Source organism: Amblyomma mixtum, chromosome 8, assembly GCF_055824585.1.
Source record: "Amblyomma mixtum isolate Tamu chromosome 8, ASM5582458v1, whole genome shotgun sequence".
Taxonomy (NCBI): Eukaryota; Metazoa; Arthropoda; class Arachnida; order Ixodida; family Ixodidae; genus Amblyomma; species Amblyomma mixtum.
In genome coordinates this window covers 23,986,014-23,999,535 of record NC_143019.1, presented here as the reverse complement: position 1 = coordinate 23,999,535, position 13,522 = coordinate 23,986,014, and the positions used below count along the sequence as shown (strand labels likewise).

Sequence of the window (13,522 nt, the reverse complement as noted above, 5' to 3'; positions counted from 1 at the left end):
CGATCTGACGGGAATGGAGCACGCAACTAGCGGCCGTCCACAGTAGTTTACAACCGCAAGCAAAAAAGCTTCGCGGTCGGGGTATTCGGCGGCGTCCACATAGACTGCTGTCCGATCTGTTAAATACTTTTTGTGCAGAGACTTAGCCCTGTGCTTGCGGCGAGCGACATGATACTCTGGGTGCATATTTTTAGGAAGAGGGGTAACGATAAGGTTACTGTGGATATGGTGTGGAAGCTGGACCCTGTCGGGTGCGGTTGTTTCGAAGCGTATTCCAAGCTTGTCAAGTATGTGACGTCCTGTGGAGGTGTGAGAGACGCTCGTACTGAGAAGTCTTGAGTCTGAACTTTGCCCTGAAGATACACCTTGAAGCACATCAGTGTGGTTTAGGCTCCAAATTTGATTTAATTATGTTTCTCATAGGCAAATGGTCACTTCTAGGTTGTGAAACTTCAATCTAACTGTAGTGTGCTCTCATTTTTCTTCATAAATTTTTAGCTTTTGTTGTGATGAAATGTGTTGTATCAAAACTGAGGATACTGGCTACAGAAAAGAAATACAACACATTGTACTGGTGCCCACAAAAGTTTTCGGAACACGAAAATTGCAACACAGTACTAAATACTGGGCAACCTAAGCATACAGCCATGAACTGAAGGGTGTGCTTTGTAGTTCCAAGCACGACCTGCAGAATGCACCCCTCAGTGCCTTGGCTGCGCTTTTAGTCAGCGAGGAAATTGATGTTTTTTGTGATTTCGGCGTTGCAATACATTTTGTGGGCACCTGTACCTTGAGTGTTCATACGTGTTTTTTTGTTGTGCATGACTTTGTGCTGCTGTTATTTCATGTACCACTTACTGAGTTGCCCCCATTTTGTTTATTTGTTCTACATGTACAAAAGGAGGTTAAATAGCACCTATATTTTTCTTTATCCAAAAGCTTGCATACAGTAGTCAGATGCAACTCAAAAACAAGTCTGCAGATGCCCCTCAAAGGAGGCCCTCCACTGAATGGTGCCGATCTGTTCTGACCTCGTGATCCACCCAGTGAGCACTCAATAGCCACTGGATGCCCAGGCTCAGAAGCGGACGTCCTGTGGACATCTTGTGGATGCAAATTGGACTAATTCAAAAATAATTTGTGCTCGCCTGGTGGGCATCTTCGGGTAAAGATGTCCATCCGAGGTAGTTTCCAGCAGATGTCTGTCGAACGTCAAATGCCTTGTTATTAAACGTCTGCACGGTTGTGGAGCATCCGAATATCTGCTCTAAGATGCCCGCATCACATCCCTTGGACTGCCAATTTGTATGCGCCCTCAAATACTACGGACACTGTACATAAGTCGGTGACCTCCAAATGTCTTAAACGTCCGGGTGTGTTAGTACGGCCATGTAAGTTTCTATGCCCAAAGGGCAACAGCCTTGCACCACTGGTGAATGTCTATGTGCGTTCTCTTCTCTCCTTTGTCTAGTTTTTGCACTGACTTCACATCATGTCACACCAGTTAGCTCGAAAGCATGCTCTCCCGAGGTACGCCTGCTATTGTGGTGCCACAGATGGAGTCATATGGCATTATGTTGATGCCATTAGTGGGAGAGCCTTTTTTTGGCTGGCATCTGCCGCTTCGTTCCCAAGTTATGTCTTACCTTTCCAAAAAGGACTCCCTGAACATCACCTGTGTGCGCCTGGCATGTGTACAGTGGAGGTAGTTCAATGTCGGTAATTGGCCCAATATCTGAAACATATTGGCAAAGGGCCAGAGTGAAACCATCCTTTTGCAATATTGGGCCGATTACCTGTGCTCCTTGGGAGCTGCCTGCTCCTGTTCGCAAGGCTCCAAAGAGCATGTGTTTGGCATCTGCCTCTATCTGATGAAAATCTCTATAAAAGCGAGTGCGTGTGCTCTCTTCTTTGGAGATTTCTATCAATGCTTGCTTCTGATGCATGGTTTTAAAACGGGTGCGTTCTTGGTCTGCTCGCATCCCTTCCCTCTGGGATCTTCCGCAGCTTTTTACAGTCACGGGTAAAAATGATTAGCACACATGACGGAACACCGGTGCGCCGGAATGGCGAAGAGGCTGATAACGAGTGTGCCGGGCCGTTCCTATTATACAGTATTAGGGGGGTTCAGCGGACTGTCACGACCCAGCAGAATTAATGACTAAAAGCAGCACTATCAGCTATTGTTCCCGCGAGTTCCTTTTGACAAACCATCGCACATAAAAAAAAAGTGAGAAAAGGAAGCCATCTTTGCTCATGATAACCGAGCCAAAATAAATGCCGCATGCATAGTCATGTAGGGTCAGCACTTCAAACCTCCAGCGGTGCACGCTTGATAAAGCTTACTTCCTGCCGTCCCCCCTAGGCTGCAAACATGGAAATGGCCCGATAGGCAGGTCTGCGAACCGTAGCGCCGCGTGGTGAGATATCCCAATTCTGATCGCCAGTTATCTGTGCTAATATTTTTTTGGTCGCGACTGCTCGCGACTGTACATATGTTGCGCGACTGTCCTGACCAGAGTACATATATGTGTGTGCCCACCAACGCGCGCCTTCGACCGTGCATGATTTCTGCCTCTTTCCTATCACATCTTTCTCTCCCTTCACGCTTTCCTTCACAACGCAGCTGAGCTGTCTACTTGAGGTGAGAATTAAGGTTAAACCGCAGAGCCCAGCTGGATCACCTATTCCACATGGCGTCGGGCCGGCTTGAACAGTAAACATTGTAGGTAAAGGTTGTACCGTATTCAAGAAATGAATAAGTACACCGAGCTTAGATTTCACAGGCTCTGTTTTGTCGTCCAGCGCGTAGCTTCAGCAGTGCAGGCCGGAGAAAGGCGATAACCACGCCGGTGGTCTTTAGCAGTGCTCCGCAGCCAAAATGGCGGCCGCTGTGACGTCGGTGAATACTCTGAACGCCATAGCTTCTGTAGAGGCTATAAGGCGCCTGTCAGAGGAAACGGACAACATTTTCCCGCAAGGTTGTCTCACTAAGATTTACAGTGAGGAAATGTCCTCGTAAAGCCTTCCACCCATTCAAGCGGTGATGAAAAGGGGCGTTTACTGAAGCGGAACTTAGTATGTCGCGCAAATGCACAGACATCATATAACGACTAACGTCCCAAAGCGACTCGGGCTATGGGGGAAGTCGTAGTGAAGGGCTCCGGAAATTTCGACCGCCTGAGGTTCTTTAACGTGCACTGACATCGCACAGCACACGGGCCTCTAGAATTTCGCCTCCATCGAAATTCGGCCGCCGCGGCCGGGATCGAACCCGGGTATTTCGGGTTAGCAGCCGAGCGCCGTAACCACTGAGCCACCGCGGCGGATGACTATGGCAGAATGCAACTTAAAAAAACAGCAGTTGCTAACACTGGGCCGCGGTCCGCGGCGTCATACTCCGTTAGCCAATCACAACGAGCGAAATCGGCTTTCTAATGTCTGACTTTATTATCGAAATTCGAGATAACTTTTTTTCTGGTGATTAGTTTCTTATTTAGCTAACGAGAGAAGTTTTGTGGACTACTTTTTATTCGTGGAAGAATTCAGTGCGGCGGTCCTGAATATGTTTATCCTGATGGACCCTGGACACGGCGCGCGCGCGCGCATGGTGGTGGTGGTGGTGGTGGTGGGGGGATATCTGTTGCAGCCAGCGTTTTCGCTTCGGCGGACGCTGTTGTGACGCGCGTCTGTTCTTTCACGCCTTCCTCATATCTTCAAACTCTTCTCTATCTGCACGTGGCAGCGGTTGTGGCTCAGCTTGAGCCAGTCGGCAGGCCGGTGAAATTTCCTTTTTATCCTTCCTTTAGCCGCAACAACGCCACAGTGAAACCCTGCGCGCGTCTAGTCCGCGTACCACCACCTCTTCCGATGCGCACGTCCACGACATCACGTGCAAGCCATCCGCGTTCGGGCGCTCTCCAGCCCACGCCGGTCATCTCGAATATTGGAGTACAACGCCAAAATTCTTCCGTCCATCAAAATTCTTCCATATTCGTCATGACTCATGTGCAAGTCAGTAAACATAAATCGCCACATGGAATTCGCCTGCATCCGGTAAATAATTCGATTGAATGTGTTCTCTCATATGTCTCGGTTTCAACAGTCGAACTGTGGTTATGACGTCTGAGTTCAGTTAGGGTCACGTGAGGCGTGCTAAACCAGCTGTATTATAGTTTCTCTCCGTTCTGTCATTCCGCCTCATGCGGCATGTGTTAGCTGCCAGTGTTCTATAGCGAATTAAAGCAACTAGAGGTTTTTTATGCCTAACGTACAGTGCCTGGGGCATAAAAAGCTACAATATAGCCTCATGCGGGATGTGTTAGTCCCCATTGTTCTATAGCGAATTAAAGCAACTAGAGATTGTAGCTGAACAATTTCGCAGTCTCGCGTCCCTTTCACCACTAGAGCAGCATCATTCGCATGAAGATACTGGAGGGCCGCTCCGCGGCCGTCCGTCCGCTGCTGTTTGCAAGGGCACACAAATTGTGTGTGCATCTTGAGAAATTTCTAATCCTCTTCCTGCCCAGTGCCATTATTTGCAAGAAAATTTTGACGATGTATTTTTGTGCGTGAACTGAAAGCTAAAATGCACTGCCTGCTGCTTGTGTCGTCCGCGATGTGAATAGTCAATCGAGAGCTGTAGCCAACATATGCTTCTTTCCCTAGCTCGATCTTTATTCGCTGCTAGGTCGCTTTATATCGACACAGCAACGGTCACACTAGGCCTGCGTCTTACTTTTCATCGGAACGAGACAGTTTGGTTGCTTCACAGATTTTATTAGTTCATATTTATGCGCTTACAAACACACTACACGTCGCTATATATGCAACAACAATAACGATTCAACCACTGGGCCGTACTGTATAAAAAATAGCAAAGTGCTGGTACAAACTTTGTGACCCACAACCATCCACTCTTCGTTGCGCCACGGTTACAGTCTGGAGCGATCTAACTCTGGTAACTAAGTTTAAACTCAGCAGCCCGCAAAGCCAAAGAACGCAGCTCAATTGTTCGATGATATAAGGGGCAATCACTATGCTCGACTACACAGCTCCGCGGTAGACCCTGTTCCTGGGGACAATTCTGACCAAAGGTACAGCCTGCTAGTTTGCTCTCTGTCAGAACGAAAGACTTTGTATTTCCTCAAAAAATTCTTGTGTTTTGGACCTAGTAGCCGATCCCTCGGCGGTTCTAGGCAAATCATTTGTTTACTCCATTGTAAAGCGCCATTTTGCCTAACGACCAAATTTTGGCCCCATCGGTGCGTCGTTTCTGTCGCTCCTTAATCTTATTGAAATCAGGTCTGACAGCGAGGGCCTTAAGCAGTGGCTATGCATTTGGTATACTATTAAGAGCTACGCTCCAGACCTCGGCGTGACGGGCGCCGTCCAGTCCCTTATACGTCGCGGACGGAACCGAGGAAGAGAACAATGTCAGGATTGTGGCTTCGGATTAGGAACATGAACGGATGGTCAACAGTGAACTTAGGCGTGATCTCGCAGCTATTGGCTGCGGGCATGGCAGTCGCGGCCGCTGCTTCGGTGCCCTCTTCGTTGACCTCCACGAACGCCTTGTGGACCGCAGCGGACACTGACAGCTCCTGCTTTCCATCTATCCCCGAAAGGTCGGCGGTCTCGGCGAACAGCTCCTTGACACCCATGCTGGACAGCGTGTCCTTCAGGTTGACGGCCTGCTCGACCTTGAACCGCGGCAGACTAAGTTTGACGGTCTTCGTCGAGCCAAGGCATTTCAGGACATCCGCCACCTTCGAAGGCGTCAGTGCAGCTTCTAAATCCGTCAGCCCTTCCACATCGTATGGCAGGAGTATCAACATGGACGTCTTGCCGCCTTTGTAAGGAATCTCGATGGCGCTCGCCTTGATGTCATCGCACTTCTCGCACATTCGGTACTCGCCCTCCCTGCGCATCATGTCCACGTTCTTGGTCTTCTCCTTGGACGTGTGGAAGTGCTTCTGAGACGTGCGCCTGGGATTGAACGGTTCCTGCCACAGGCCCTTGAAGTAGACGGCATTGACCAAGACGAGCGCGGTGTCGTAATCCACGGTGCCCGAAGGGAGAAGGTCCTTGATCTTAGACTTGGTGGTTTTCTCGACCCAGGCATTGACGGCGAGTCTAGCTTGTTCGGCTTCGGTCTTGAAGTTCGCGGGTTCCACGCCGCTGCCGTAGAACTTCTTCAACGCGTCGGTGTACTCCTCGAGGATACTGTAGGTCTTCTCGCAGTAGAGACGGTTGGCGACTTCGAGCGTCACGTCTGGCGCGAGCCCCGAAATCTTGGCGAGGAACTCGGAGAAGTTGGCGTGGACGTCTTTCAGCTTGCCAGTGTGTAGGACGGCGGCGATTTCTTCAGCAGTGCGTCCTCGAGCTCCGGCCAAGGTCATGGACAGGGCGGTTGCAATACTGAACGGTGAAAAGACGACGTTCTTGCCGCTTCCACTAGTGGTAGCCGCCAGGAGCTGCCGGTGGAGATTCAAGCTGAAGGCCAGCGTAGCGCTCGACAGGTCTTCCGCCATGGTGGACAGCGGTAAGCAAGCAGTCAGCAGCAGCAGCAGCAAGTGCAGTATCTTGCTTTATCTGCAAAGATGTCACGATGAGTGAAAGTCTGCAAACTAAAGACCATGTCACACTCGCTTCCACCTATGGCGGCGTAGTGCACGCCTTTTCGGCGGTTACGTCATCCAGTCTATTAACGGAGTAATTACGGCTACAAAAAAAAAAAACAACTGCACAGCTTTGTCAGACACTTCGCAGTTGAATAAAAATTCATCCTGGTCTGGGACTCGAACCCGGAACCACTGCGTGTCCGGGGCAGTCGCTTTAGCATTGACTTCTGGCAGAACGGGAGGGTGTGATGCTTCACTGATCGACTCGAGCAGAGAACAATTCAGTTAAGTGACGGAGAATTTCCCACAGCGGAGTAGACTTCAATTAAGCAAGTAACAGCTCCCATGTGAGCGCAGTGATGCAGCTACTAAGCAAAGATATGCACCTTTCTTAGAATTGCACCTTACTGTAATCACGTCCACGTTGGGGAACTCGACTAAATACATTGGACTAACATTGAACCATTCAGCTGTATGAACTTCCGCGCACTACTGCAATTAATCTGCGTGTTACTGAAGTGTGGATGAGGTTTGGTTGTAGTGCCACGGCCGCTCGTGGTAGTGTGTGCAGTTAACTGGCGCTTACGGTGGAAGAAGTAGCGAAGCCACTTCGCGAGAGTCCAGAGAGGAGTGATTTCGACAACTCTCGCCCGATGCAAAAGCCAATAGACTCGCGTAAGGGGCGCTCTCCCTGATCTGGCAACTGGTAATTTGAAAATGAAAAGTCGTCATACAGCAGTACGGTTACACGTATCTATATTTTCCTCGCAAGGCACATTCCGCGGGACTGTGGCAGCTCCTTCATTCTTGCAATTATTTGGTCTGCCAATAAAGCACCCCACAAAGCCTGTTTTACTGAGGGTCGCAGATGCCGGTTGTCGCATCATATAAGCCTTCAGTGTATTAATTTTTAAAAAGAGTCGAATAGGCCGTGCCAAATTAGTCTTCACATACGGGTAGTCGCACAAACGGAGTATGGGTAATCTGCGGTTCCACAGTAATATACGAAAAATTGAAAAAATGCCGCTTTCGTATAAGAGCAGCACCTTGTCAAAATATTTAAAAGGTGCGGCCCATACCAATTTTTAGAAGTGAAACTGAGAAAAAGAAAGAGCTAAAAATTAAACTGGCAACATCCCAGCGCGCCGCATGGAAAGGAAAATTGAGGTAGAATCGAAAGCTGGATGAACGACCGTAATTTTGAGGCATAAAGAGTGCGCAAATTACTCAAAGCCTATCATATAGTTAAAGCAGGTGTCGACCATCTGTTCCACTCATAGAACCGGATAAGAACTTCGTTGGCAGCTCGTGCGCTGGGTAAAAAGAGTAAAATTTTTTTTTGTCCTCGACAATTCCCCCCTTTTGTAGCTCGTGGTTCAGATTTTAATGTTTCTTCGCTGTTAGCCTTTCTGTAAGTGTGCTTCGTCCCGTGCACATGTGTTTCCTTCTAGTGCATCTAGGAATCTGGAAAGAAAAATGGCGGGAAGAAAGAAGGAAGGGCTTGAGTACAAGCTCGAGTTTGATATCCCAGCGGCACGGATTTCGACGGAACATGCAATGTGCGGAGAAGTGATAACCGTTGGTGTGTTAGGGAAACAGTACAGGCTCAAAGAGAGGAAAAACAGGGCCGTGAGTGAAAGCGGGCAGATAAGATTAGGAAATTTGCTGGCATACTGCAGGATGGCCACAGCTGTCGCAATGTAAGTCTAACTGGAGATCGATGGGATAGGCTTCTATCCTTCAGTGAACGTAACATCACTGGTGATAATAATGATAGTTTTGGAATTAGTTCACGAAAACCTCGAAATGAATGTTTGCAATTATCTTTTTTTTTATTTTTTCAGGAAATATCGTTTTTCGATCTAGTCGACACCAACGGTGATGCATTTCTGCCACTTGTGCACTTAAAGACAGATGTTAAGGGGTAAAAACAGCGCGAAAAAGACTAAACATCGCGAAATGCAGCCTAACGAACTAGTTCTGTTTTCCTTATTTTTGTAGTCTCTGCTTGCCGTCGTGGTTTTAAAGCGAGGGCGGTTGATGACAACACCGGCCGAGCATTGCATTGGTTAACTCCGTGCGTGGGACGCGAGGCGCATAACCTTCCGAAGTTGCTTCATCTTCGGAAAGAGTCAGAGGCTAGGGAAGTTTTGCGAGTCAAAACTGTCGCTATCATTCCTCTGCGACGTACGACACCAAAAGATAGTGCACCAGTGTCGGAAGCTTATCGCTAGTCTTGGTATCTGTTCGACAAACTGATGCCCTCCACGGAAACAAGTCATTCCGAGCTTCCTTTTAAGTGCAATATGTTTCAGTTGATGGAGGCAAACATACCGAACACCGCTCGCATATGCACCCTGCCATTGACACTCTTACTGCAATTCACCTGCCGCTATAAACAGAACTCAAAACATTGCGGTAGAAACAGTCATCAAACAGCCGTCGTGGCAGAAACGGTCTCCCAAAAGTTGGTGTTGTGAAACTTTTTCACAACCTTTTACTACAGCTTATTTTCCGGGTCCACCTCGTTTTTGGGCGCTAATTGAGAGAGCTCTCGACCATACATACCGCGTCAAAATCAAACCCTAGTTTGTAAACAAATCCGCACCAACAGATCGGACAACACGCCAAGTCGATTCGTCAGCACTCTGTGATTTCGTCCAATTTTCTATCTCCACCTGCATGGTTTTACAAAACGACAAGCGTGTATCCGCGCCACATTCAGGCTCGCGCAAGGCGACTTGACAAAAGAACAAAATCGGCATGAAAACCGCTCTCGCGAAGCCGATTAAAAGTGGGCGCCGCCTCCCCAACATGCACGCAAACACTAGACAGATTCGTGCGCCGGGCGGCACGCCAGCACGGACGTTGACTGTCTGCGTTCAGGAGCGATTAGCTCATGAATTCATGAAAACATTCACTCCTACACCTCTTCTATTCAAGCCGGTAGTGACCAGTATTGTACAATTTGGCTTACCTAGCCGCGGCGTCCTCCTATGAAGAGTGACAGCGTGAACAACAAGAGGGGCGGTGGGCGGTGACGAGACACGAGACACTTGTGTACTCAGCCTAGGGAACTAGAGAAACTGTATGCGAGTAGTGGAGCGGTGGTCGCGCGTTCGCCGGAAGTAAAAGAAAACGGCTGGTATGGGGCGCCACCTAGTTGAAGAGGTAAGCGCGCGTTTCAAATGCTGGTAAAACCACTCGTCTAGAAGAGGAGCCCACCGCGGAGTGGGGGACGCCACCTCATGCCTCAACCCGCGCCTAAGACCTCTTCGTTATTAAAGTTTACCTCCTCCTTCATTAGGCGGATGAATATCAGTGGGCAAAAGCTAGAAAAGTACCCTGCTAGAAAAGCCCCCGCGGAATCACGTTTGAGGCAGTAATGCGTTTTAAATGTAAGGAACTGGAGAAATATGCGAGTATCGATGAATGGGCGAATACGACACGCTTGGTGGCCTAATTCTGACGTTCAGTGCCGAGTGCCGTCTCAAGTTGCAAACGTCCAACGAGTATGAAGACACACTATAGCTCTACAATGACGATCGTCAAGAAATTATTAGTGTTTCTAGATGTAATTTGCTTTTATATCATTAATGTGAAAGCCTCACCGCGCAAATGTGCATTTTCAGGCTACGATTGAGTTATATTTATTACCCCTCCTCTCTTCAATGCGATAAAGGATTTGGAAAAATAGGGAGAAAAACAATTTTAAGATAAGAATAAATAGAAAGCCGGCGGCAAAAGGTTGCGCTTCGCATGGCGCAGACATAACGTCACTAACATTACTGCCACAACTCGTGCTCGCATTGTCTGGCTAAATTAACGGTGACCAGGCCGCTTTATGAAATATCACAAATGCCCGAAACCAGCCCGCCTTTTCTCGTGCAGCAAGCCCGGAGTGAATATAAACGGCCCAGAAATGTTTGTGAAGTCACAAATGGAGATATGCTCGCAGAACGTAAAAAGTGTTCCAGCTGAGGTCACAAAAATTTGGAACATTAAAGTCCAATTCGCACTGAAACAAAAGCCACACGGTTGAGAAATATGGCACAGATGGCTAGGAGGCTGACGTGATCTGTCAGTAACTGTTCCACTCGCCGCAATGGCTCAGTGGAAAGACGCTCGTCTACCGAGCAGGAGTACCCGGGTTCGAACCCGACCGCGGCGGTCGCGTTTCGATGGAGGAGGAACGCAAAAGGCGCCCGTGTGCTGTGCGGTTTAAAGATCTCCAGGCGGTCGAAATTATTCCGGAGACCTCCACTACGGCACAGCTATACCGATTCAGAGGCAGACTCCACGGTATCTGTCCAACTTTAGCCAAGCCAAATCCGAAACCTTATCTTCCCGGCATTCCCGCCGTGGATCAAGTGCATTCTTAAGAAACTTGCAGACGGTGGCGCCACTTTTCCCTATACTATAGTAGGATACAACTTAAAAAAAAAAAAAACAGCAGTTGATAACATTGGGCCGCGGTCCGCGGCGATCTGTATTACTCCGCTGCCCAATCGCAGCAGGCAACGAAATCAGTTTTTTAATGTTTGATTATATCAAACAATCCACGTATCAAAATTGTAGAGCTCATAATCTTTTCTTTTTGTGATAAGCTTTTTGTCTGGGTAACAAGAATCGTTTAAGCAGCTGACTACTTTTTCGTCGTGGAGGAATTCTGTGTGCGGAGGCTGAATGTGGGCGGAGCTTCACTGCAGACATAAGTTGTATCCGACTATAGTACGTCCTTATGCTACATATATGTGAGGAAGACGCGATATTCAATCCAGGCACTTTTCCACTCTCTGCTGTTTGTGTCACTCTATGAACGGAACGAGCGCGCAGTGTCCTTGACGGCTGGGAGCTCGGCAGAGTCCGGGGGGCAGCGTGCCTCGATTTTTAATCAGATCCGGAAAGTCCGATTACATGCGACTGATGCGCGAGAACAATGGAGCTTTGATCGCCACTGTGTCGGCGCCGTGGCTTAGTTGGTTAAAGCGCCTGTCTAGTAAACAGGAGATCGTGAGTTCGAATCTCACCGGTGCCTCTACCGTTGCTGTTTTTTTTTATTGCAATACAGGCTTTGAGTAGGCACTCATATCCTATTTTCGAACCTATTTTTCTCCTTTTCATTCCTACGGCCTTTTCATTCCTACATTCCCCCTGCTATGTCACACGAGGTAACCCTCTTTCACACACCAAGGAGAGCGCTAAGTGAGAGCGCGAAAAGAAGAAAGAGGTGGTGGAGGTGTCATGATTTGCCGAAAACGCCACATCGGACTGCCGTTGAAATAGTGGAGGCACTGATGTGGACAGCTACGTTAAACAAGACTGGTTATCGCTTATCGATACCCGAAATGAGTTATGTATTTTTTTTGTATTTCTGGAGGGTAAACCACGTCTAACTGGCCACACTCATAGCCCTGCACGAAAACCACTGGGTGTATACGAACATGCAGCGCCACATATCGACGTCTATAAGCGATTCATGGACATGCATTTTCGCAGAATCCTGTGGCGTAAAAACAGCAGTCTCGCTATTGGGCAACTGCAGCTGTGTGCACAAAGGCGAAATATTGTGCTCTGTCCAAACACGAAGTGCTGTAAATTGCGCACCACTTTAGGGCTGCCGTTCGAAACCCGTGGAGAACAGATGTTTTTGTCAACACTATTAAAAGCTACGCAGACCAAATGAAACAAAACCGAGCGCTCCCAGAATGGCCAATGTAGGGAAGGCACGGGAGAATATACAAATATGAATAGTAAGCTTGCAGTCGCAGCTATAGGAAAAGTTCAAACTAGCACTTGCTCTAGGAGACTGCCCAGAAAAATTTCAATGAAACAACGGACCTCATTAAAGACTGCTTTGTGCCTAGTACAAATGCAAATAGCAGCTTGGCATGCGACATTTCGCAAAGACTATGGCATGTGGCGTGCCACTCTCTGTTCTCTGATCTATGATCATAAGAGCGCAGTGTCACGATAACATCTACAAAACTGAGTGTGCACAAAAACCTCTTCAGTCGCAGTTTTTAGTACTCATTAATATGAAAGTAGCGTCACCCTTTTAGGCAGCATTCATTTCGGGCTTGCAAGAGACAGGGCTACCGATTTCCCTATTACGAACGCAGTGCCGAGCGTTTAAAGGAATATGAAGCATTTGTATACGTCAAATCACTGTCAAGTGCACGATGGTCATAGTGTTCCTGCACCGCGAATACAAATAATCCTCATGGAATATTTCCCTCAGTACGGTACTGAATGACTCTGGTGCAGTCAGCACAAAGCACAATCATTCAGTCTCAAGGCAGGTGCCAGGAAATTAGCAGAATTCATTATGGAACATGCGCTTTCGTACAAACTGCCAAGCGATCATCCGGAAGTCACATCTGACATCTCCCATACAGGCATTATATGACGCCTTTCTGGCTGGTGTAGGCACTCAGTGGCAACGGCTTACCACTCTCACAAAACGACTGTAACACCTTACCGTTGCGATGTGATTCCAGGTCATCAATCCTCACTTTGACATGAAGTCCCCCTAACCTGTGGGACGGTATACGTCGGCCAGACGGGCCGATGTTTAAACGACTGGTTAAGAGAACACCAGCTTTGGATGAAGTCCAAAACAGGGTCAAATTTACCCCTTCACTGCGGTGCATGCTCGGACGCTGCATTCAATAAGCCGTGCCTCCCTTTGTCGGCAGAAACAAAACTTTTGAAGAGAATCCGTGACCAGGTAGTACGTGAGCTTTCCGAAGCGTTTTACATAGGAAAGAAAGGGGATTATAGTGTAAGTGACCCATCAATCAAACTTGTATCAATCAACTTGTATCAAAAAGAGGACAAGTTTTGGACCGCGCATAGTCCTTGATGTGACGATTTGAAGTTATAAAAGATGCGTCTAC

General features: G+C 48.1%; 1 non-coding gene and 1 pseudogene across 2 annotated transcripts; one reads left to right on the top strand and one right to left on the bottom strand.

Moving 5' to 3' along the window:
- Positions 1 to 5,176: 5,176 nt before the first annotated feature.
- On the bottom strand, positions 5,177 to 9,696 carry LOC149331715 (iris pseudogene; annotated as a pseudogene). The gene is made up of 2 exons (XR_016285095.1): positions 9,601 to 9,696; positions 5,177 to 6,594 (listed from the first exon to the last, which is right to left on the bottom strand). The product of XR_016285095.1 is annotated as an iris pseudogene (transcript).
- A 1,891-nt stretch (positions 9,697 to 11,587) lies between these two features.
- TRNAT-AGU (transfer RNA threonine (anticodon AGU)) lies at positions 11,588 to 11,661 on the top strand. Its single transcript has one exon. It is a non-coding gene; the product is annotated as a tRNA-Thr (tRNA).
- The last annotated feature ends 1,861 nt before the right edge of the window (positions 11,662 to 13,522 follow it).